This window comes from Myodes glareolus, chromosome 21, assembly GCF_982192425.1.
Source record: "Myodes glareolus chromosome 21, mMyoGla1.1, whole genome shotgun sequence".
NCBI lineage: Eukaryota > Metazoa > Chordata > Mammalia > Rodentia > Cricetidae > Myodes > Myodes glareolus.
The window spans coordinates 40,575,689-40,599,116 of NC_142046.1; the positions used below are offsets into that span (position 1 = coordinate 40,575,689).

At 43.2% G+C, this 23,428-nt stretch overlaps 2 long non-coding RNA genes across 2 annotated transcripts in view; both read left to right on the forward strand.

The window, feature by feature from the left end:
• Window positions 1–3: 3 nt before the first annotated feature.
• LOC146890433 (uncharacterized) overlaps window positions 4–23,428 on the forward strand; it is a 43,894-nt gene continuing 20,469 nt past the window's right edge. The window contains exons 1-2 of the long non-coding RNA XR_014998844.2: window positions 4–328; window positions 4,963–5,179. This is a non-coding gene — a long non-coding RNA (uncharacterized LOC146890433). The remainder of the gene's footprint in view (window positions 329–4,962; window positions 5,180–23,428) is intronic.
• LOC125394952 (uncharacterized) lies at window positions 16,685–21,546 on the forward strand. The gene is made up of 3 exons (XR_007230383.3): window positions 16,685–17,324; window positions 18,484–18,575; window positions 19,295–21,546. It is a non-coding gene; the product is annotated as an uncharacterized LOC125394952 (long non-coding RNA).

Below are 23,428 nucleotides of genomic sequence, written 5' to 3' on the forward strand. Positions count from 1 at the left end.
CGGGAGCTGGAGCGGGAGGAGCGGGAGGAGGAGGAGGAAGTGGCTGCGGAGCGCTCGGCCAATGAGTGTCTGGAGCTGTGATTAACCAGGCAGCAACACATCATTTCCTCCCGGCGCGGATCCAGGGAGCCGGGAGGGAGAGGGCCGGCGGCGGGGCGGGGCGCTCCTCGCGCCCCCTGCAGGCGCCCGGCCCCGGGGAGCCCGCCAGCCTAGCAGCGCTTGCCCGTCGCCCCGACCCCCGACCCGTCGGGCCGCCCTGGCTGCGGGCTGCTATGAGCAGGGCTGGCGGGACGCGGTGGGGGAGGAGTGCGGCGCGGGGAGCGGCCAGGTAGGCGCGGGCGGGGCCGTCTGGACAGCTCCCGGGGCGCGGGGCGGGCGAGCGGCAGGCAGCCTGCGGGGGACTGCGAGGGCTCGTGCACTCGTCTTCAACCCTGCGTGTCAGGCGGAGGGGTGGGTGTTCAATGCTCCGCCTTGGCCAGGCCATCGCTGCCCTGCCTGCTGATCCCCTTTCACTCTGCTCATTTCCTCGCAGGATCTGGGGTTATGCAAGCGTTTGCCATTTTCGCAGTCTGCTTCCTTGGTAATAATAATAAGCAAGTCGCGGGGGAAGGGGGCTTCTGCAATAATCCCGCCCTGTCCTAGGCGCCATGGGAGCTTACAGTGGGAAGGAAGGAACATTCCCCGCCGCAGAGAGGCTGACAACCTCGGTCCTTAGATACACAAAAACACCCCAGTGTGCTAATATTATCCGGAGCATCAAAAAAAAAAAAAGGCATGCAAGGATCAAATTTTACATGGTGGCCGTTTAGTGTGTGGAAGCACCAAACCATTTTCTCTGCCTTCTAGAAGCTTATAATGTACAATCCTATCACAAAGCAAAGTAAAATCGTGACACCAATAAATGAGAAAACCATGAAGTATTTTTTATCCCTACAGGTCCCTTCATGCAGAGGGCATTTATTGGGTCGCTGGCTGCAGCACTGCAGAAGGTTGCAAAGGAAATGGAAGATCTGGCCTTTGCAGGAGTTTACAGTCGAGCTAGTAACACAGACATGTGTGCAAGGAACAGCTAGAGAATAATAGCCTTCAGGTGTTGTGTAAGCAAAAAGACAAGGAGCTTGTTGGTTCTTTTGTGTTTGAATGGTTCATTTAGAAAGGCCATGGAGTTCTATTTGGTGGAGATCAGGAGAGGAAACTCCAGGTCAGATCAAGGCAAGAGTACCAATCTGTATCCCTGCTCAATGAAACAATGCAACAGAGCCATCAGTGACATTTAGCTGAAGGGTCAGTTGCTCACTGTTTTTGACCTTGGACATACTTTTAACCCAAGAGGGGGAAATGGCAGGCAGTGGTTGTGAAGCTCCAATGCAGCTACCTCTTCAAGCTGGCCTATGCTTTTATTCCTCCAAACGTTTACAGTCCCCTCCAGGAGGTCAGGCAGTGAGCGGGTTTGGTTGTTTGTCTTATATCGTCATGCCTGGCGGGGTTATGCGTGTGAATTTAGTTTAATAAAGGCTTGCTGAAAGGTAGACAGGTGAATTGAGGGAGCTTGACCTGCCTTGGGCAGCTACTGTCCCTTGTATTCTTTCTGGAGCTAGCTCAAGACCTTCTAACAGCTCTCCTGTGACTACCCGGTGTTCTGTGAGGTTGTACGGAAGGATTCTGTGTAGTACCTGTGGCCTTGTACTATACTTTGTGTGTACATGTGTATATGTTAAATAAGAGAGCAGGCAAAGATACAACTTCTCACAAGCCCTGGGCACATAGGGCGAAGCCCTCTGGCATAGGGACCTTGTTCCAGGATTTCTCAATCTTGGCACTGTGGGTACTTTGAACTGGATAACTGGTTTGCCATTCTACATGTTGAAATATATTTAGCAGCATTTTTGACTTGTACTCACCAGATTCCGTAGGACACCTCTCCCATCACAACAGTGACAACCAGATGTCTCTGGAGTACAAAAGTGCCCCGTTAGAAATCACGGCCTCCACCCCAAGAGCCAACCCACTGATTTAATCCTAGTGGGGAAAAAAGAAACAAAGAAAGAAAGAAAGAAAGAAAGAAAGAAAGAAAGAAAGAAAGAAAGAAGAGAGAGAGAGAGAAATCACACCCTTAGAGCAACTTGGAGGAAATAAATCTTCTGTCAGTCTAAGCTTCTCCAATCTCAGTCATATGTTTCAGGGAGCCCGACTCCTCTTAATTAACTTCCTGCTGCATTGTGAATTGGCACCTTCTCTGTTTTCCTCATATCCTCCTCCTTTACGCCCAGATCAACATGTTCATTTCTAAAAGTCAACAGATTTCAAAAACTATTAGGAAATAGGGCCTTGAGCAACCTAAGAGTCCTGTACGCTATTTTTCTATAAAATGTGGGGAATTTATTCCATAAGATTTTGCAGACGGCTTCACTTTTATTGTTAAGCTTTTAATCCTACAAGTAATAACCACATCCTTTCCACACTCGAGGTTGTAAGGAATACTTGCCAGAAATTGTAATGTTTTTAATTCTTTTCATTTAAAATATTTAGATAGCTGAATTGAGTCATTTGTATCTTGAAGCCATTTCCTGTTGGTTCCAGAGTTTACATTTTGTGACGGGATAGAAGAACATGTTTTATTTAAATGCATCAAGCAGACATCAGTTTTGTTAGGCTTACCAACTTCCCCAAACAAATTCTCTCAAATAATGTTGGCGAGATGCTCTAGGACTGGAAGCGTTGAGAAAGATCCTGACAGTGTGCGGCAGCTCAGCTTCTAGAGGGTTCTAGAAGAAAAATAAAGGCTACTGGTTGAAGAAGTGAACAGATTCGGATAGTCTGTTGAATCAGTGGTGAACATATAAAATCCTTGTAGACAGCTAAAAAGCAAAACAAACAACCAAAGACTACTTCCTCCTTCCTAGCAATAGCATCCTGTTTGTGATGGGAATAGACATTTCTACTCAACAGGATGGTATCATTAAAGAAAGTGATTTTAAGCATTGGGTTTATAATTTGTCCCTGTCTCATATGGTTTTGATGGTCACAAGCATATGCAGATTAGCTGATATCTGGACTAGTGACTATTCCCACTTAAATTGAGCGCTGGAGTCTGGGTGAGCATTCACATGGCCTAGAGAAAGGGCTTTGAGGGTTCCTTGGGGTTTGAGGTGCAGTGAGTCTCCAGATTCTCTTGTCAGACATGAATGGGGGCACTTGCTCTTCTGCCCCCACCCCAAGATCTCCTAATTCAGGAGATTTGTGCCTTTGCTGTAATTACAACGTGTGAAAAGAAAGTCATATTAAAGAAATTAATTAGCATCCTGCATATTCTGGACCACAGCCTTTTTGTTATGTACCTCTAACAGCAGGGACACTTTAATAAAAATAGTGTAATTGGCAATCCATAGGAATTATTTTACCTGTTAAAGGTGTCTGTACACCACTCAAGTGTGAGGAAAAAACTGACCCATTTCATCGTAACTGTTTTTGGAGAATCATGAACTGGAAGGCTTTGCGATATGAAATTTAGTCCTAATGTTGTGACAAAATTAATCACAAAACCAGTGCCGTGATCTAAAGAGGGAAATGACTTGATCCTGACAGTGGGAGATAGAAGAGGACCTCAAGCTAACGTGACCACTAAAAGCCCCGACTTAGCACCTTCCTTCCCAAATGGAAACAATGAGAATCCTCAAGAACATTGTTGCTTGTTTAAATTTTCCAGCTGCTTCTGTGACTCATTAGTTGTGTGTTTCATATGAGTTTATTGGTCAACTACTGTACTCAATGAAGTGTGGGTACCACACAGGACTTCCTGAAGTTGTCCACTTTTCATGCCGGGCATTGTTACAGTTTTGCCTGACACACCAGTGTATAATTTGGGGCCAACTGTGGTTTAAAAGAAAAAAAAGTGTTACAAAGCCTTGCGGGAAAGATTGTTTATTAAACCCTGTTGAGGCACTTTGGAAAAATTCTGTTAGTGTCTGCTAACATCAGTTCTAAAATATTTATACAAGGAATAAATAGAATGTGGGGGGTCACTCTGGTCTAGAACTTTTGAGCTCAGGAGACCCCTTTTTCTCAGTCACTTGGACTATAGATGTATAGTACCACCAAGATAAGAGTTAAATTATTTTAAACCCTGAATTAGTTGAAAGCAAAAGTAAGTAAATTCTTATCTTTAGAAAGAAATAACTTTCTAAATAGAAAACATAGAATAAATAATAATTGATTTGAATTGACTATGTAAAACTCATCCCCAAAATTTTTAAAAGAATAATCAAATTAGGGGGTAACAATGAAATTATTCACAATGTATATCCAAAAGTGTTAAAAATTTTGATGTACAAAAAACTTAAAATCAACAAAATGGGCCCTCTAATTAAAAGTCAAATTTGATGAAAAACAAAGTGATTATGTGTGAGAATTAGGAATGTTTATCCTTTAAGAACTGGAGAAACTGAAAAAAGACCAACAGGGCATAGTGATAGTATTCTTTTTGGGAGACAGACATAGGATCTCTGTGAGTTTGAGGCCAGCCTTGTTTACATAAGGAGTTCCTGGACCTACATAGACTGTGTCTTAAATCAAATAAGCAAATAAATAAAGTGATAAATACTGAAGGAAAATCAATACAATACAAATAAATAGTTTATGCAAATATTGCATAGCTTTTGTCAATAACTAAGCATGTTTCTGTTGGTAAAACTGAATAGTTTCTGAGGAAATTGCAAACTGAAAAATAATTTATAAAAGATAACTAGGTGATACATGTCAACATCTTAAGAATATTTATACCCTTTGACGCTATAGTTGTTCCTCAAGAATTTATGCTAAGAAAATAATAAGCATCAAACCCAAAAGGGTTTTCATTAAAAGGATAACCATCATCTTATAACTTTGGAGATGCCAACAATGAGTTCTAAATTGAAAATATACATTTTGACTCCATCATACCATAATTGTCTCTCCCTCTCACAGAGATACAAAGGACAAAAGGAGCAAGAGGGAGATGACCCAATGGGTGGTTTGCTGAGCAAGCATCAGGACGTAAGCTTAGATCACAGCATTACATCAGGAGCCTGACCCTGAAACCCCAGCTCTGGCTCAGCAGAGACAAGAAGATCCCTGGAGCTCATTGACCAGCCAGTCTAGCCAATAGGTGAATTTTGGATTCAGAGAGATCCCCGTTCAAAAAGTATGTATGTCGTGGGTCATGACACGCACCTTTAAATCAAGCACTAGGGAGGCAGTGACAGCAGTTCTCTGAATTTGAAGCCAGCCTGGTCTATATAGTGAACTTCAGGATAACCAGTATTACACAGAGAAACCCTGTCTCAATAATAATAATGATTACAGTGGAGGGAAGCAGGGGAAGACACTGTCAACACACACACACACACACACACACACACACACACACACACACACAACTCTACAAAAAAATATTTCAGAAAATTGAGTGCCTCCCCCCTCTCTCTCTTCCTTTTCTTTGCTCCTTCCTCTCTCTCTCTCTCTCTCTCTCTCTCTCCCCCCCCTCCTCTTCTTTTTCTTTCTCTCTCTCTTTCTCTCTCTCTCTCTCTTTCTGGGTGTCTCTTTCTTTCTGAGGCAAGAGAATTGCTGCAAGATTGAGATCAGCCTGGGCTACCTGGTAAGTGACAGGCCAGCCTGGGCTACAGACACCCTGTCTAACAATCTGGAGACGCCATCCATACACCAGAAATGTGCTTTCTGATCCTTTCTTTCCAGGTCTCTCTGTTCCAATTATTCTATAGCATGAGTTTAATAAGCCGAAATAATAAACATTATAAAAATAGAAATGCACATATTTTCAAAGGATCTGACAGTCATGGAACAGAATCCCGCTGGTGAAGAATGCATATGGATTTGTAGTCCTGAAGTGGGAGGTGCGGCACTGAGGTTTCAGCTTTGGCGTGTGTGTGTGTGTGTGTGTGTGTGTGTGTGTGTGTGTGCGCGCGCGCACACTCTACTTGTAGGTCTCTTTCTTTCTTTGAGAAGGAAATTGTTTCCCAAGGCTCTGCCACCTTGGCTGACATTTCAGACTCCTCCTGACTGACTTCCCAGCATTCTTGACAGCTAGATTCAGTCTTTCCTGAGGTCCTAACTCTGAAGTTCCTAGAGTTTTTTTTTTCTTTTTAACTTACTTAACTATGGTTAATGTAGTTTCATTGTCTAGATGTGGGCTTCAAAATCCAGTCCCATGAGTCCCTCGGATAAATGCGGTTAGGAAGATGAAATCAATTTCTTCATCAAATTAAGCAAATACATTTCAAATTTCAGCGTGATGGAACTCTGAATCGGGTGGCTTTTCGTTTTTAGAGACTGTTCCTTTTCCTGATATTTCTCTGAGCGTTTGCACTGTGAAGACATTGTCATAGATAAGAAATCAAATTAATTTTCTAAGGCCTAATGTGGCCCCAATTCTAACCATATCTAAAATGCAGGCACTTCCTTTTTATTAACCTACTTTTTTTGAATGAAACTCCAGAGAGCAGCTACTAAGGTTAATTACATATAGTGGAGAACTAGCCATGTGACCTTATGCAAGTAACTTCAGATTTCAGAGCCTTCACTCTTCTCCTCTGGTGTGGAGCCAGGGCTCAGCTGCATCTTGGAGCCCTCTCAGTTTTGAAATCCCAGACTTTCGCTGAATTCCTGCATTTGACCTTTCTGAGAGTAAAGATTTCCAGGAACTCCCAGAAAGCCTTTTGGACCCAGTGGGATGAAGGCTGATGGAAATGACCACAGGAGGAGTTTGAGGTCACCGGACCATGTCCAAACCATGTGGGTCTCACCAGTCATGGAAAGGGAAGTGATCAATTGGGTTAACACCAGGAAGAGAATTCTTTTTTTTTTTTTTTTTTTACAGACTAGAATTGGATATTTATTAGTTGAATTATGGAATGGGAAGGAAAAAAGAGGGGAGAAGGGGGAAAGAGAGGAGAGAGAGAGAGAGAGAAAGGGAAGAGAAAGAAGAGGACAGAGAGAAAGGGAAGAGAGAAGAAGGGGAGCGCAGGGGGCCAAAGGGAACAGAGGAGGGGAGGAAGTGAATTCTTTAGCTCTAGCTACACAAGACATCCATAGGCCTTGTTGCCAAGGTTTTTGTCTTCATGTGGTTTTGTTGGTGGCGTTTGCAAAGATCATTCAAGGTGCTGGGTTGTACCACAGTGCTCGTCTTGCCCTTGTTCAAAGCCTTGGGTTCAATCACAACACCCAAACCCATGAGCAAGTGAATGATAGAACGTACACAAGGACAAAAGGACAGACTGCAGCAAAGCAAGCACAAAAAAACCAGTTTCCTCTCCTTGCCAGCTGCCATGTATCCTTTCAGAAACGTTCTAGAAATAGGAACAATTACATGTGTTTTCTTTTGCTTTGTCACAACTGGTAACATAGTATACGCTCTTCTATGCATTTTGTTTTTAATTAATGTCACAATGTATCTGGATGTTCACTAGTCATCCTTTGATAAACAGTCTTTTCTGTTACAATAAAATTGTTACTCCTGAGACTATTTTTACTGTGCTATCCTCTTAGGGGCTTGGGAGCTTCCAGAGATCTTGCTCTGATCCCATCCCTGCCTATTATCCTTGGAAAAGTTAGTCCCCGAAACACACAGCTTTTCAAGGTTTCACAACTACTTAAGGCAAGGCTGGGGCTAGAGTTTGGTTCCCCTAACCACCCTTTGGTCCAATTTTACTTTCTGATTATGAAATTATACATGTTGTAATTAAAAAAAATGCTTTCTTAAATGGTATGCATTCCGTGACCCAATTTTTGAGGTTTTTTAGACTACCGTGTATGCTGTGCAGAAATGAGTGTAGAGGCCTATGCGCAAAGATGCCAACAGTGATGCTCTTGAGATTGTGTCAGTGCAGGTAATCTTTGTACCATGTGTATGTGTGCATGCACGCGTGCACAGAGAAATACATATGCATACAAGTGCATGCACTATAGATTGAACCCAGGGCCTTGGGCAGACTGGGCAAGCACTCAACTACAGAGCCACATGCACCCCAACCCCTACTTCTTGGTTGTTTGTTTGTTTATGGCAAGGACTCACTATGTAGCCTGGGCTGGCCTACAATTCACTACAGACCAGGCTGGCCTAAAATTCACAGCCTTGCAAGTGCTGGGAAAAAGACATGTGCCTGCACACCCAGCTCCAAACTCCACCTTTTTAATAGAAATGATATTGAGCTGAAATTCCCTTTGAAGATTTATTTGATTTTAAACCATGTGTATGTGTGTTTGTGTGCAGTCATATGTACATATGTGCAAATGCCCACAGAAGCCAAAGACAGTGAATTCCCTGGAGCTGGAGTTACAGGCATTGTGAGCTGCCTGACATGGGTGCTGGAAAGCTCGCTTCGGTCTTCTGGAAGAGCCATACATGCTCTTAACCACTGAGCCATCTTTACAGACTCCTTGAGCAATAATTTTCATACTGTCCACATGACCCATTTCAAGTGTTCAATCCAATCGTCACTGCAAATCAATTTCAAATCACCTTCATTGCCAAGTGGAACCCTGTATATACCAGTGATCCTCTACTGTATACTTTTTATTATTGGTTTATATCTTTATTTTTCACAATAGTTATTAATAAGAATAAACAAATGTGTTGGAAATTAAAAGTAAAAATGTCACATGGACTTTAATAATAAGCATAGAGAAAAGCATTTTTAAATGATCTTATTTTGTATATGGGTGTTTTGATGCATGTATGTCTATATACCTCATGTCTACAATGCCTGCAGAGGCCAAAAGAGGGTTGTCAGATTCCCCTGGAATTGGCATCATAGTTGATTGTAAGCCAGCATGTGGGGGCTGGGGATCAAACCTGGGTTCTCTGGAAAAGCAGCTAGCGTTCTAAACTACTGAGCTTTCTCTCCTGCTGCAAAGAGGGGTATTTCCAAGAAGGTAAGATTATTTTTGCTATATACAGTGTAAGTAAATAATTGGGATAATTTTACCTGGGTCTTTTGTATTAATATTCACATATTATGTATAAGAACACATAGATTCTTTTCCTTTTCTGGCTGTATTCTGAGTATTTGTCCAAGTCCGTAGATATTCTCTGAGAGTGTGACTAAGATCTCTGGCTATACACAACTTTTGGGCACATGTCATTATTTCTTTAGGACAACAGAACTCCAAGAGTACAATCCTGATCATATTTCTGATTCTTAAGTTTCTGAGTCCTTTCTATTAATGTGTTTAAGTTTTCTTTTCTCTTTTTTTAATATTTTATTTTATTTTATTTTATTTGAGACAGGGTCTCACTCTGCAGCCCTGGCTGGCTTGTTACTCACTATGTAAAAGAAGCTGAACTCAAACTTACAGTGATCTTCCTATCTCTGACTCCCAAACCCTGAAATTACAGGGGTCTTCCACCATGCTTTGTTACACTGTCTCCAACCCTGTCCTTGTCAATTGGAAATTGGGGGGGGGGTCTTTTGTTGTTGCTGTTGTTCTTATTGTTTTGATTTTTCAATTTTTCAAGGCAGGGTTTCTCTGTAGCTTTGGAACCTGTCCTGGAACCCACTCTGTAGACCAGACTGGCATCAGATTCACAGAAATCCTCCTGCTTCTGCCTCCTGAGTACTGGGATTAAAGAAATGGGCCACCCCCATCCAGTCCAACAGGGAATTTTTAAAATGAACTGTTTTGATCTGTTCTGGTAACATAGAGAAGCACCTGCCTGCCTCATGTGAAGCCTGAGGTTCAATCCCCAGCACCACAAACATCCCCTCAAATTTGTTTTAGTCTGAACTCATTTGATTATCATTAATGACACCGGATTGTGTCCACACATCATTGTGTAGTTTTCCAGTTTCCTTTCAATTAATGCCCTTTGCTTATTCTGTTGTGGTATTGGTGTTACTTTTATTAAGAACAGTATGGGGGTTCTTGCTTGCTAAGTAAGAACAAGATAGAGATTCTAATCTATCAGTAACTGTTGAATATTAGTACTCCATCCTCAGAGCAGGGCTGTTCATCTGCTCTGGAGGAGTATATTCTATTGTCGAAGAAACTTCAAGGAACAAGGAAGACCAGCTGCGCAGTTCCTTGGATAAAGCAACTATGTGCTTACTTCATTGCAACTTCCTGAAATACTATCTGCCACTAATAATAGGGGGGAAAAAGTATCAAATGATCTTTGGTTTTCTTAAGTAGCTAGATAAATTTTGTTCAGTTAAATTCAGTCATCTCTATATAACCCCAGTCTTGAGGTGAATGTTGCCAAAATAGAAAATGGCTCCGATCTCAATTCCATTTTCTCGTTGACAAATCTGAGTTTTCAAACCGATGAGTGTGTTGACTCAGTTCCTCCTAGGGCACCACAGACAGCACAGGTCCTCTAGGGTCCAACCCAGACACCCAGTCTGGAATGGAGGAAGCAAGTGTCCCACTCTAACAGCTCTCCAGTTGTTATTGTTATTATGTCGTTGACCTGTAAGAAGCCAGAGTTTCAAGATGTGAACTCTGAAAGCACCTAGTTCTCTTTGTCGTGGAGAAGAGGCTGGGATGGGAAAGGATTGGCCTCACAGCAAAGAGGAAGCAGTGGTTAGCTCTACATATTTGGTGAAAAGGGCAAGGAAAAAGCAGTTTACTGAAGAAAATGGCCATCCAGAAATTGTTCCCCGGTACCTCTCATGTGCTCTAATGTGCATTCCATGGGAGAAGTTACCTCGCTGTTAAGAAGGGTTTGGGGGCTAGAGAAATGGCTCAGCGGTTAAGAGTACTGCCTGCTCTTCCAGAGGACCCGGGTTCAATTCCCAACATCCACATGGCAGCTCACAACTGTCTGAAAATCCAGTTCCAGGAGATTTGACACCTTCATACCAATGCACATAAAATAAAAAGATAAATAAATCATAAAATTTTTAAAAAAGTTTTAAAAAAATAGCCAATGATCTTAACTGCTAAGCCATTTCTCCAACCTTTAGTTTAGCCGGTAGTGGTGGCGCACGCTGGTAGGATTTGCTGAAGGAGGCAGAGGCAGGAGGATCACGAGTTCGAGGCCAGCCTGGGCTACACATTTAAAGGGGGCTGGAGAGATGGCTCAGTGGTTAAGAGCACTGACTGCTCTTCCAAAGGCCCTGAGTTCAATTCCTGGCAACCACACGGTGGCTCACAACCATCTGTAATGAGGTTTGGCGCCCTCTTCTGGCCTGCAGACATACACACAGACAGAATATTGTATATATAATAAATAAATATTTTTTAAAAAAGAAGGGTTTGTCATTCCTGTTGGCAAATTAAGCACAGATTTGGTGACAAGTGTTCAGAACCTACAGTAGTGACACTTGCCTGAGATCCCAGCACCTGGGAGGTGGCAGCAAGTGGCTGAGGAACTCAAGGCCCTTTTTCTAAGCCGCATAACTGGTTGGAGGTTTGCTGAACTGTATGAAACCCTGTCTCAGAAACCACTCAACACTTCCACAAAGAATCGTTTGCTCCCACGTGACTCTCACCCACTTAGAAGTTGGGCATTGGGAGCTGGAGAGATGGCTCAGAGGTTAAGAGCACTGGCTGTTCTTCCAGAGGTCCTGAGTTCAATTCCCAGCAACCACATGGTGGCTCACAACCATCTGTAATGATATCTGGTGCCCTCTTCTGGCATGTGGGCATACATGGAGGCAGAATGTTGTAAACATAATAAATAAATAAATCTTTAAAAAAAAAAAAGAAGTTGGGCATTGGTAGCAATACTCACAACAGTTTTCATTAGATACTTGATTTTTTTTCAGAATAAAGCAAAAATTGTAACATTATCATCACTACGAGACCTTTGGAACAAAATAATGGCAACGATTTAAGATTTAATATAACTTCTACCTTTTTTTCCTTTTCAAGAGATCGGTAATTAGAAAAGAAGCTAGGCATAGTGGTACAAGTGTAATCCCAGCAGAGTTGGGGAGAGCTCTATGAGTTCTAGGCCAACTTAATCCAGCCAGGGTTGCATGGTGAGACTGTCTTAGAAGAAGGAAGGAAAGAAAACAAAAGAAAAATTGGTAATGTTTATGTTCCTGTTTAATAAAAGTTTCAAATACATGCATACATTCTAAATATGTAAATGGTTTTAAATCAAGCTTTCCTAAGATGAAATGATAAGTTTCCTATGAAAGTAATAAAAGTAGAGTGTTCACTCATATTTTGAAAAAAAAGACGAATAAAAAAATTATGTACATACAAATTACTACAGATTACCAGTACATACAAATACACGAAATATTAAGGTCAAACATTAAAAACCTGAGAACTTGTAAAACAATTGGTCGACTGTGTTAACTCATCGTGCTCTATCTTAGTCTAGGAGGGATATAGTTTGTTGGTGATATAAGTCATACTTGAAAACAGGTGGTATTGAAATGTGGCTTTTCTTTTTTTAAAAAAATATTTATTTATTATTGTGTATACAATATTCTGTCTGTGTGTATGTCTGCAGGCCAGAAGAGGGCACCAGACCTCATTATAGATGGTTGTGAGACACCATGTGGTTGCTGGGAATTGAACTCAGGACCTTTGGAAGAGCAGGCAATGCTCTTAACACTGAGCCATCTCTCCAGCCCAAAATGTGACTTTTCTATGTGCCCAGAAAGAAGGATGTTTAAGGTCCAGTCACAGTAGGGAAGGGGACCTGCTGAGATGTCCAGGTTCTTGTGTTCCAAGGATTAACAATAGCAGGAGCACATGATGAGGTCCTGGAAAGGTTTATTAAGAAAGAAAAGGAGGGGCTGGAGAGATGGCTTAGTGGATAAGAGCACTGGCTGCTCTTCCAGAGGACCCACGTTCAATTCCCAGCACCCACATGGCAGCTCACAACTGTCTGTAACTCAAGTTCCAGTGGATCCGGGTCCCTCACAAACACATGTAGTTCAACACCAATGCTTAGAAAAAGAAAAAAGAAATAAGATTCTCTAGAGAATGAAAGTAGGCTGGTACAGCTCAGAAGTGCTGGACCAACTGGCTGGTGGTGGCGCACACCTTTAATCCCATCACTCCAGGGGCAGAGGCAGACACATCTCAGTGTGTTCAAAACCAGCCTGGTCTCCAGAGCGACTTCCAGGACAGCCAAGGCTACACAGAGAAACCCTGTCCCCCCAAAAAAGAGCTGGACCAGGAGTCACATGACCCTGTAAAGGTCATTTGCACAGCGTTCGCCATTCCCACCTGTTTATCTCTGCCCTTCGTCATACATAATGTTTGTTATTGGTAGCGCAGGTGGAGAGGAACGCCGAGTCTGTTTTTGTTGACTGGCTTCTTTCATACATTATTTCTCCTGTCTCACTCCACATCCCTACCCTACTGCTGCAAGGAGCTGGGCAGCAAGGGCAAGCAACACAACTGTAAAGTCTCCAGAGAGAATGGGAGAAGCAAAAACTTGAACCCACTTCAGTGGCTTTTTTTTTTCCTTTAATAGAATCACCCAACAAATGATTTCTTTTAAATTAGTTAATAGTTTTCATTTCTTTCTTTCCTTCTTGTTTCCTTCCACCCTTCTTCCCTCCCTCCTTTCTGTGTAAACCTGCCTGAGGATTGTTGTTTCCAAACACAACTTTCTGATATAAGCGTGAGCAAGTCTTAGGCACACTCCCACCCCACGCCCTCCCCCTCCCCCCCACCCCTCCTTCCCCACCCCATTCATTCAGGACTGTTAAGCCAATGGTCATCTACCACTTTGGTGTTTTTTAATCACTAGATATCTCTGATGAGAGTTTAAAATATTTGTTGGTGTGGAGTAGTTAAACAGATTCTCTATGACTGCTAATGATTTTTTTTAGGGAAGTGCAAAAAAGAAAGCCACATTGTTTTGAAAAACATGTTTTAAAAATAATTTTATAGACTGCAGATTTTGTAAATGATCATGTTAATTGTTGAGAGAGGGTTCCCAACCTCGTTAATGTCCCCTTAGCTTTAGGCTTTTGTTCCCCAGCCTTGAATATGTCATTTTCTCCCACAGACTGCATTTCTAGGGGTATAATTGCTGTCTCCATGTAAAAAGGCAACGCGTGTGCATAAATTTCCACGCACGGCAATGAGACTCTGCCTCCCCTCATTTTAATGCAGATGTGATCCAGAGGGTAGAGTTACACTCACTTCCCTGAGCAGATGAAACAGATTACACATTAAATATTGTCTTTGGAACCAGGTGCACAGAAACAACCAATTACCTAGACAGCTCATCACGTCTTTGTCTGTTTATCGCATTGTTTTTTTTTTCTTCTGTTTTCTCGTTAAATATTTGGCGAATTATTCTGAGGCATTCATTTTCTCTGCAATGAGCAGAATATGCTTATTAATAAAGGCCCCCTTTGTGTGATTCAGTAGCAGTTGACTCACAGAAGCTTGCAAAGCCACATTTGAAAGTTTTAGAACTGAACTTAAGTTGCCTGGAAGACAAAGCTTTGTCATTACAAAGAGGAGATTGCTCCTGGTTCTTCCTGCCTGAACGATTGGCAGGGAAACCACCCAGAGGAAAGGAGTGTGAGGGAGTGAGGCCTGTCTCTATTCGTCCTTTAGATGCTTTATTGAGTCGATCATAGAGGGCAGGTTTTAGACAGATTTATCAAATTTCGGTCACAGCTAATTACGTCATCTTGTCTGCCCCCTCTTTTGAGACAAGGCTTCATTATGCAGACCCCTCCCCTTCTCCACAGGTCTGCAACTCACAGACATCCTCCTGCCGCTGCCTCCTGAGTGCTGAGATTAAAGGCTGTGCCTCCACCATGCCGGGCCATGTTGATTGCTCCTTTGGGTGTTTTGTAAATCTGAAATGCACATGAACACAAGGGTTCTCCAGAATTTGTTTCTGTTGTTCCCAGACACTTCTCCCACGAGTGGAGGCGGGGCTGTTTTAGACTCCCCAGTCATTAGCCTCCCAAAGAATCTAAAGAGTCAGGTCAGTGACTCACATGCACATCACTTTGACTTCAAGGCCAGTCTGGTCTACATAGGAAGTTTCATAAAAGCCAGGGCTACATAGAGTGACCCTGTCCTTAAAAAGAAAAGAAAAAGGGGGGTGTGGTGGAACACACCTTTAATCCCAGCACTGGAGAGGTAGAGGCAGGAGGATCTCTGAGTCCCAGGCCAACCTGGTCTACCTAGTGAATTCTAGGACAGGCAACAGACTACATGGTGAGACCCTTTGTCAAAAAAAAAATAGAGAAAGAAAAGGAAGGAAGGATGTAAGAGAGAAGAAGAAGAAGAAGAAGAAGAAGAAGAAGAAGAAGAAGAAGAAGAAGAAGAAGAAAAAGAAAGAGAGAGAGAGAGAGAAAGAAAGAAAGAAAGAAAGAAATAAAGAAAGAAAGAAAGAAATAAAGAAAGAAAGAAAGAAAGAAAAAAGGATGGGGAGAATCTACAAGGGTTGGGTTATGTGTGGCTGCTGTTAGGAAGGTCGGAGGCAAGGAACTTTGTGGTGGGTCTTTCCAGTCTGCTGCTGCTGTCATGGGGAATAGGGAGGTGTTACTAAAATCTCCATAGAAAGGTTTAATGTACAAGGCTTGAAGATCAACTACTTGCTAGTAGAGCCCTTAAGCAAACCTGATCAAGGTTCTAAGCTCATAAACTTCAGCTTCTTTTGGAAGGTAGGGGGAGCTCTAAGCAAAGGGGGGGAGTACACTATAGGGGAAAATAAAACTAATCACGCAGGGAGGAAGGTGGGGAGGGAGGAAAAGAGCAAAAGTGTGTGTGTGTGTGTGTGAGAGAGAGAGAGAGAGAGAGAGAGAGAGAACATGTATGTGTGCACATCTTTGTGTGTGTGTGTGTGTGTGTGTGTGTGTGTGTGTGTGTGTGTGTGTTGGTTGCAACCGAACCAAGAGCACTGGGTTTTGCTAGGTAAAGGCCCCACCTATGAGCTACATCCCGGCTTCTGTATTTTTTTCATAAATCATCATTGAGATACTTTTGAGAAGATAAATCTTTCAGAAGTGAGTAGGAGAGCCTGAAGTCACAAAGAATACTGCATCGCTCTCGTGTTATGGTCAGTGTGGTAGGGGGGTCCAAAGTCTGTGGGGGGCAGCCTGAAATGTCCTTGCAAAATTATAAATGCACACACACTTCGCCTCGTAGCTCTATGCTGTAGATACTTGGTATCTGTTAAATGTATTTCAGTGTCTACAGATGTTTAATTGTAAGGTGGTGTGTGCCAAGTTCTTGTTGCAGAACCAAACAGAAAAGCAAAAAGTGGAGATGACCTAAGTGTTCAGCAGCATAACATATTTTGTTACTAAGTGATAATCCATCGCTACATTGACTGCCAGAACGTTTGAAAACTGCAATAAGGAAGTTTTTGGATTATACAAGGTGAACATCTCGATATTTTGGTAAATGAAACAAAAAGAATCCTGTCAGGGCAAGAAAATACTAAGCCACATAATATCAGTCAAAAGAGAAGATAGTAAAACCAAGTATGCACATTCTTTGTTGGCTGTTACTGCACAGCCATCCCCAGCCATAGAGTAGGAACATGAAAACAATGGAAAAGAAAGAAGAAGGCAATGTGGTTTAATGCTTTTAAAAATATTTATTTAATATATTTTATATATGTGAGTTTTCTGCCTGCCTCCATGTAAGTGCATCACATGTGTGTCTGGTGCCAGCAGAGGTCAGAAGAGGGCAGCATCTCCCCTGGAACTGGAGTGTGTGCCCGAATGAATTGGTGTGCACCTTCAGGTACCTGCAGAGTTGATTCCCTGGAACTGGGATTGCAGGTGTTTGTGAGCTGCATTGTGGGTGCTGGGAACCAAACCTGGGTCCTCCAGAAGAGCTGCAAGTGCTCTTAACCTCTAAGCTATTTCTCTGGGTCCTCGTTTTAATGTTTTGAGCAGAGCTGCAGACTATGTGATAAGTTAGTTATTCAAAATTGAAGAGGCCACATTTGGTCTCTTAGAATCCCTGCATTGGAGAGGCTGAGACTCAGGCAGGATGGTGTCAGGCTTGACGCCACATGGACCATATAGCAAATCCCTGCCCTAGACTTAACAACCAAAAATGAGTGAAGTAAACCAAATTATTTTAGGGAGTTTAAAAAAAAAAAGAATAGTATTGATGCTGCAGTTGGTTCCAGAACTTTCTGTCTATGCAACAGTTTCCTTATCTGCACAGGGAAGTGGATCATTCTACCTGCGTCAAAAGGAAGGTGGAGATATGAAATGAGAACATGCATCTAACCTCCAGCAACATAACCCAGCGCCTGCGTGCTTTCAGTAAATGCATCTGTTTATCATTCTTCTTCTGTGCTGGGCATGGTGCTGTAAGCCTGGCGCTTGGGAGGACAGGAGGATCTGGAGTTCAAGAGCGTTCTCAGCTACACAGTGAGTTTGAGCTCCTATCTCAATGACCACTACCAACAAAAAAGGTTCCTTTACATAGAAATTGTGTGCCCTAGATTGAAGAAGGATAGTTTTTCTGACTCTCATCACCCTTCTCTCATGAGTAAGAGAACTTGGGAAAAAGAGGTTGAGAATTATGGGAAATATGGAGAGAGGATGCATAAGAGATTATCAAAACAATATTTACCTCCCAAGAAGCTGCTGGGGGGAGCTGTGTCATTGAACCCGTGTGGGCCTGGCTCTTCTGTACAGAATTAACAAATGAGAAGCCTAGCCTGGCTCACACCTTGTAATTCTTTTCAGAGGTTCTGGTACGCAAAACCAATTGGTCTATCTGTGACAGGTTCCCGTCTCTGGATGAGTCAGTAACAGGCACCCAAGAAATGGAGGCGCTCAGAGTTTCTACATTAATGCAGTAGGGAGATGCACCTCCCAAGCAAAAAGGAGTTGACCTGGAAAAACCTAAGAAGAGGTCTCGGCTACAGATATCTTTGTAGTATATATGGGTTTTGAGAAAGCCATCATGGGCGAGGCTGGGAAGTAAACGCTGTGTGTACTGTCTCATCAGCACAGACAGCACGCTGGGTTGTTTTTCCCTGCATCTGCAAAGAGGAAGGGAAGATGGCGTTCAGAAATATAGAAAACGAGGTCTAAAGACTCAACCACTGACCTAGGAACCCAAGAAAATAGTAAAGCAGGCAGACACAACCATGAATACATGCTCCTTGCTTTCCCAGGAGTCTGCGGGTGGGTGCTAAATTATCTTGGGGACCCAGAAATTCTAGCAGGTTTGTGGGAGCATGAGAATATATCTTTTCCCAAGGAAACCATGACCTTTCATGGGCTTGTCAAGGAGGGCTGCACGCCTCCTCAAAGGACTATAAACTCCTGCCAAGCCAGTGACCTCAGGTCTATGAGTAATGTCACACTGGGAACTTACGGCTGACCCATCATAAAACTTTCTTAGAGATCCTAAGAGAAGAATGAAAGAAACACCACTCTGCTTGGGTAGCCCAGGTTAGCCTCCAACTTGCCTCCAGGATGACCTTTTATTTCTGATCCCCTTTTATTTGTAATCCTGAGCTGGGATTACAGGCATCGCCAGCATGCGCAGCTATTTGATTTTATTTTGGTTTTGTAGGACAGGGGGACGGATTTCCTGCATGAGAGACAAGCACTCTACCAGCTGAGCCATACCCCCAGCCCCTAATTGCTTCCTCAGCAGGCTTTCTTGTATCCTTTTTGTTTTGTCATATTCATGTTTATTGTTTACGGAATATTCTTCCTTAAATGTGTTCGCTCTTCAAACTTAAACGCCCTTGTTAGCTTCAGCTTAAGCGAGATATCTGTGAAATTGGGAGTATCCTGGCTGTCACCGCCCCCTGCCTCCTCACCTCCCCTCCCACCCACCCCCCGGTTTACAGAAGAAAAATGGATTGTGGCAAAATGTAGAAATGTGGTGTTTGCATTGTTTCCCAGATCGTGTAGAACACAGAGGTGGTCTTGTGATGCTTCTGAATATGGTCGTAGATATTCTAAGCTCCCCATCTGGCATCCATTGTTCGGAGGAGGAACCCAGGGCATGAGACAATTAATGCACTTATTAAAGGAGCTGAACAAATATGAGGAAAGTTAAGCCAGGTTATGGGCAAGGCTGGATGTGTCCCGGCTCGGCCATGCTTGCCTGTCTTATTGCTGTGCAGACAATTGAAAGCAATTTGAGAACTCTCTCTCTCTCTCTCTCTCTCTCTCTCTCTCTCTCTCTCTCTCTCTCTCCCTTCCTTTTCCTCACTCCCTTGTAAAAGGAATCAAGTAGACAAAAACTTGATCGATTTAATACTCTGGTAATGATCCCAGCAATTGAGGGGTGGGGGGAAACCAGTGAGTTTCTTTCTACTCAAATTCCATCTCATTTTTATTTTCTCTTAATTTTTTTTTTTCTGAATCCCAAGTTCCAAAACCTGTCCCCTATTATGCAGTGCAAACGAGAACAGATGGGGAAAAGTTATGTTGGAAAGGGCTTTGGAGGGCCACAGAGAAGAGAAATGTGACTACCCAATGTGTCACACACCAACTTGCAGCTGCCACCAGCCCTTCCCCACACGAGCTGCGTATGGAACCAGCCCGCGGAGCTCAGAAGGAGCAGGCGTACTGCAGGAAGGGAGCGCAATTAGAGAACATTCGCTGCGCTTGTGCTGCCTTGAAAATATGAATAAAGAGCGGTGCAGCAGCTCAGCCAACAAAAGAGAAGTAAATCCCCAGGCTAGCCTGGAAAACACTTAGCCGCGCCCCAAGCTATCCCAAATGCGAACCGGTAATTGGCGCTGTCTATAGCACAGAAACGACTCGGTGCGTCTCGCCGCCGCCACTCAGGTCTCTGTGTCTAGGGTTTGTTCTCCAAAGGGCATACTGGCTCAAACGCATGACGTGGCCTTCCAATAACCATTTTTCTGTATTCACGGAGTGCTTACAGAGTTCCCCAAATATTTCAAGCCCTGCCAGGCACAAGCTGAATGGCCTCAGGCCGGTCACCCAACTTCTCTAAGCTGGGGATTCCCCAAATATAAAGCAGAGGTTGCTTGCCTTCTTACAGGCTTTGGGATATTGTATGCGAATAACTGACACGTATGTTGTTCATTTTAGGACAACTGTTATTACTATGATGATCGGAAAGCACTGAAATGTTCTCTTTTCTTAATCCAATGTAAGAAGCTAAGAATATATTCTTAGCCATATGTGTACATATACATATATGTATATGCATGGATGTATATATTCATGGCTCAGAATCCCTAAGAATTTATGCTATGAGTAATTACAAGGTTAGCATAGTTTAAGATACTAAAGTGTCTCTTTATGGGGAAGCACACATTTAACATGTATGATCTCTGGCTCAATCCACAGCAACCCCGACCCCTCCCCCCCCCAAAAAAATAGAGAAAAGGCTCATGTGGTTTAAATTATTTGATTCAAATAGTGAGTGATGAAGGCCACAGAGATGGCATCGCTGAAGAAATCCTAATGTTGCAAACAGTTGAGCAATTGACTCCAGCAGGAACCTCCTTCGCACCTCTCAGGGTAGAATGAGTGTGCAAATATTTGGTATCACTTTGATAAAGAGATGATTTCTTTCTTTCTTTCTTTCTTTTTTTCTTTAAGAAGCGTTTAAAATGCAGTTAGTTACCCAAGCCTGTCACGCAGAGTATATTTTCAGCATATCCAGAGTAGAGCTGGGATCCACAGTTAAGCTAAAAATGATTTGGCCAGCAAGATGGCTAAGCCGGTAAAAAGTGCCTGCCACCAAGCCTAAAGACCTGAGTTCAATCCCCAGAGCCCCCTGGGTTGATAGAGAGAATTGGCTTCTGGGAGTTGCTTTCTACACATATGCACACATGCCCCCCCGCAAATAAATAAATAAATAAATAAGTGTAATTTTAACTGATTAAAATGACTGTTGAGGGATGACTAAATGGCTTAGCAGGCAAAGGTGCTTGCTTAACAGGCACGGTGACCAGAGTTCAACCCCCAGAGCCATGTAAAGGTGGCAGGTGGCTCTTCCATCCTCTACAACCTCTGTTCTCTTGTTTTGTTAGGGCGGGACTGTAAGCAGTCTCCTGGTCCACAGGAGACATCAGCTTCACTATACTTTGTCCCAAGGAGATAGCCATGCATCCTGCTATGTCCAGCATGGCTATTAATAATATTTCTTTCTCCCCGCAAATGCCCCAGCATGGCTAGTAAGCTGCGTCAATTTTTTAGGCCTAGAGGACACTTGATTAGCATGCACAGCCATGAATGAGGATATGCAGAAAATCTAAGATGTGCTGTGTTAGTGCAGGGAAGGTAAGTCCAAACACCACGGGCAACAGCCAGAGGTCACCTTGGCCTCAAGTAACATAAGAAGGATCAGAGAAAAGTATACTCTTTCTGTGTATTCCATAAATTGAAATAAAAATTCCATGCCCATGGAAACTCTGGGAAATAAAGATGGGTTAAGGCCCGATCTCTCACTCAACACTAACAACAATAAAAGGCATAATCCTGGTACTTACATGACCATTTTCCTCATTTCTGCTACTGTCTGTTGTCTTGGGCAAGTGATTTCAAATCTCTGAATCTCATCATACTCACAGGTGAGTAAGGCGACTTGGTAGTTCACAACTGTAATCTCTGTGACTAAGCGACTGAGGCAGGAAGATCATAGGTTCAGGGCCAACCCGAGTTATATACCAAACTCTTGTCTCATAGCAAAGCCTTGTCTCAAAACCAAGTTAGTGCAGCTTCTTTAAGTCATGGGAATTGATATATGAATATAAAGTGATTATCGCTGTGGCTGGGTCCCCTTGACTGACCCTCCCTTCCGTGGTAGCCGCTGTGCAGCAGATACGCCAATATATCAATGTCGTGAGTTTAATACAGGTAACCTTATGATGACATCGTGGAAGTGGGAAAGATTCTCTGTCTGTCTGTCTGTCTCTCTTTCTCTCTCTGTCTCTTGTTCTCTCCCCCTCCCTCTTTCTCTCTAGATTCTGAGTCTAAAACACTCCCCCCAGTCTGTCTTTCGTGTCTCAGAAAACTCAGAATCATAAACTCTTTCATGAATGGAAAAGAAAAGGCAATTGAGACCTAAAGAGACAAGAAATAATTAAGAGAGGTCAAGAAAGGTGTAGTTATAGTATCATGTGATAAAACTGAAAGAGGATAGGAGAAAGGAGGAGAAGAGGGAGGAAGGACAAGAGGGCAAGAGGGAGGGTTAAACAAGATGCCCAGCTGTGCTCTCTAGTTGGCCAAACCTGGCTAGTTTGAGGCCTCATGGCTTCCCTGAAGGTCTTGCTAGTGTTCTGAGGTGGGGGAAGGAAAGGCCTAAGGAAAGAAGAATGTTGTTCATGTAACTGCTGCTTTTCAGCACCCAGACTGCTGTTTGGGTGGGCGGGATGGAGAAATACTATTCTGTTAAAGTAAGGAGCTTTGAAGTGGAGACAAACACAATCTGGTAGTATTACAGAGGCAGCATTCACCCTGGTGACTCACTCTCTGGCTCCCACACAGCAGAGACAAGAAGTAACATCAGTGACCTTGAAGATACTGGCCAAGTATACGGAAGGCTCCAGACTCAATGTTTCAAATGAAAGTGTGTGTGTGTGTGTGTGTGTGTGTGTGTGTGTGTGTGTGTGCGTGCATGCTCGTGTGTGGGCATGTGTATGTGCATCTGTGTGTGTGTGTGTGTGCATCTGTGTGTACATGTGTGTGTGTACAGTGATAGATACCAGGAAAGTAGAGGAAGACATGTTAGAGGAGGAATACACAGTGAACAATTCTTAATCCTATTAATATGGAAACAGCTAACTCAACTGAGTGACAAGTACAAGAGATTTACCATTACGAGCAGGTCTTTGCTCAGAGCAGGGAGAAGGCAGTTGAGTGTGGGAACGTTTCAGATGATCCTTAGCTCAGAGGTAAATTCGGAAGCAGTCCCTTTACACGATCACACATCTCTTCCAACATTTCCACCCATCAGCACTTTGTGAGCACACTTGACTGAACTTATTTCCTTGCTCCAAGCCTCATACGGATCCATGTTCAGAGTCCTACAGACGCACTTCAAACAGATGCAGTCACCCGACCTCCAACAGCATGCAATGGAAAGCAGACAGTAGTAGAAGGGCACGCCAGGACCTGCAGATGTGGAAGCAGTTGTACAATGGCCCTCAGACATGGCCTTCCTCCAGCTGGTCTCTGTGTGCTACTGCGACCGTTTAGATGTGAAGTCCAACCAGCTTTAGGTCGATAGGGACAGCCAATTCTTAGAGTTGAGCATGCGAACCTCAAAGAGAAACAAAAAGCCAACTGCGAGGTCGTTCGAAACTGATTTGGAAGAGAAGCCAGAAGAGAGGATCAGAATGGCTGCCAAGAGCAGAGAAAGGTAGACCGGAGACCCCTAGGATCATCCAGTCTGTTACTCATGGAAGTGTCCAAAGCTTTCAGAGTTGTGTGTTTGGTTGGATTGGTCCCTTGGTGGGTTTTTGTTTTGTTTTTTACTGTATTGAAAGTGATTGTTTTTATGAATACATGTTACGCTTATAGCA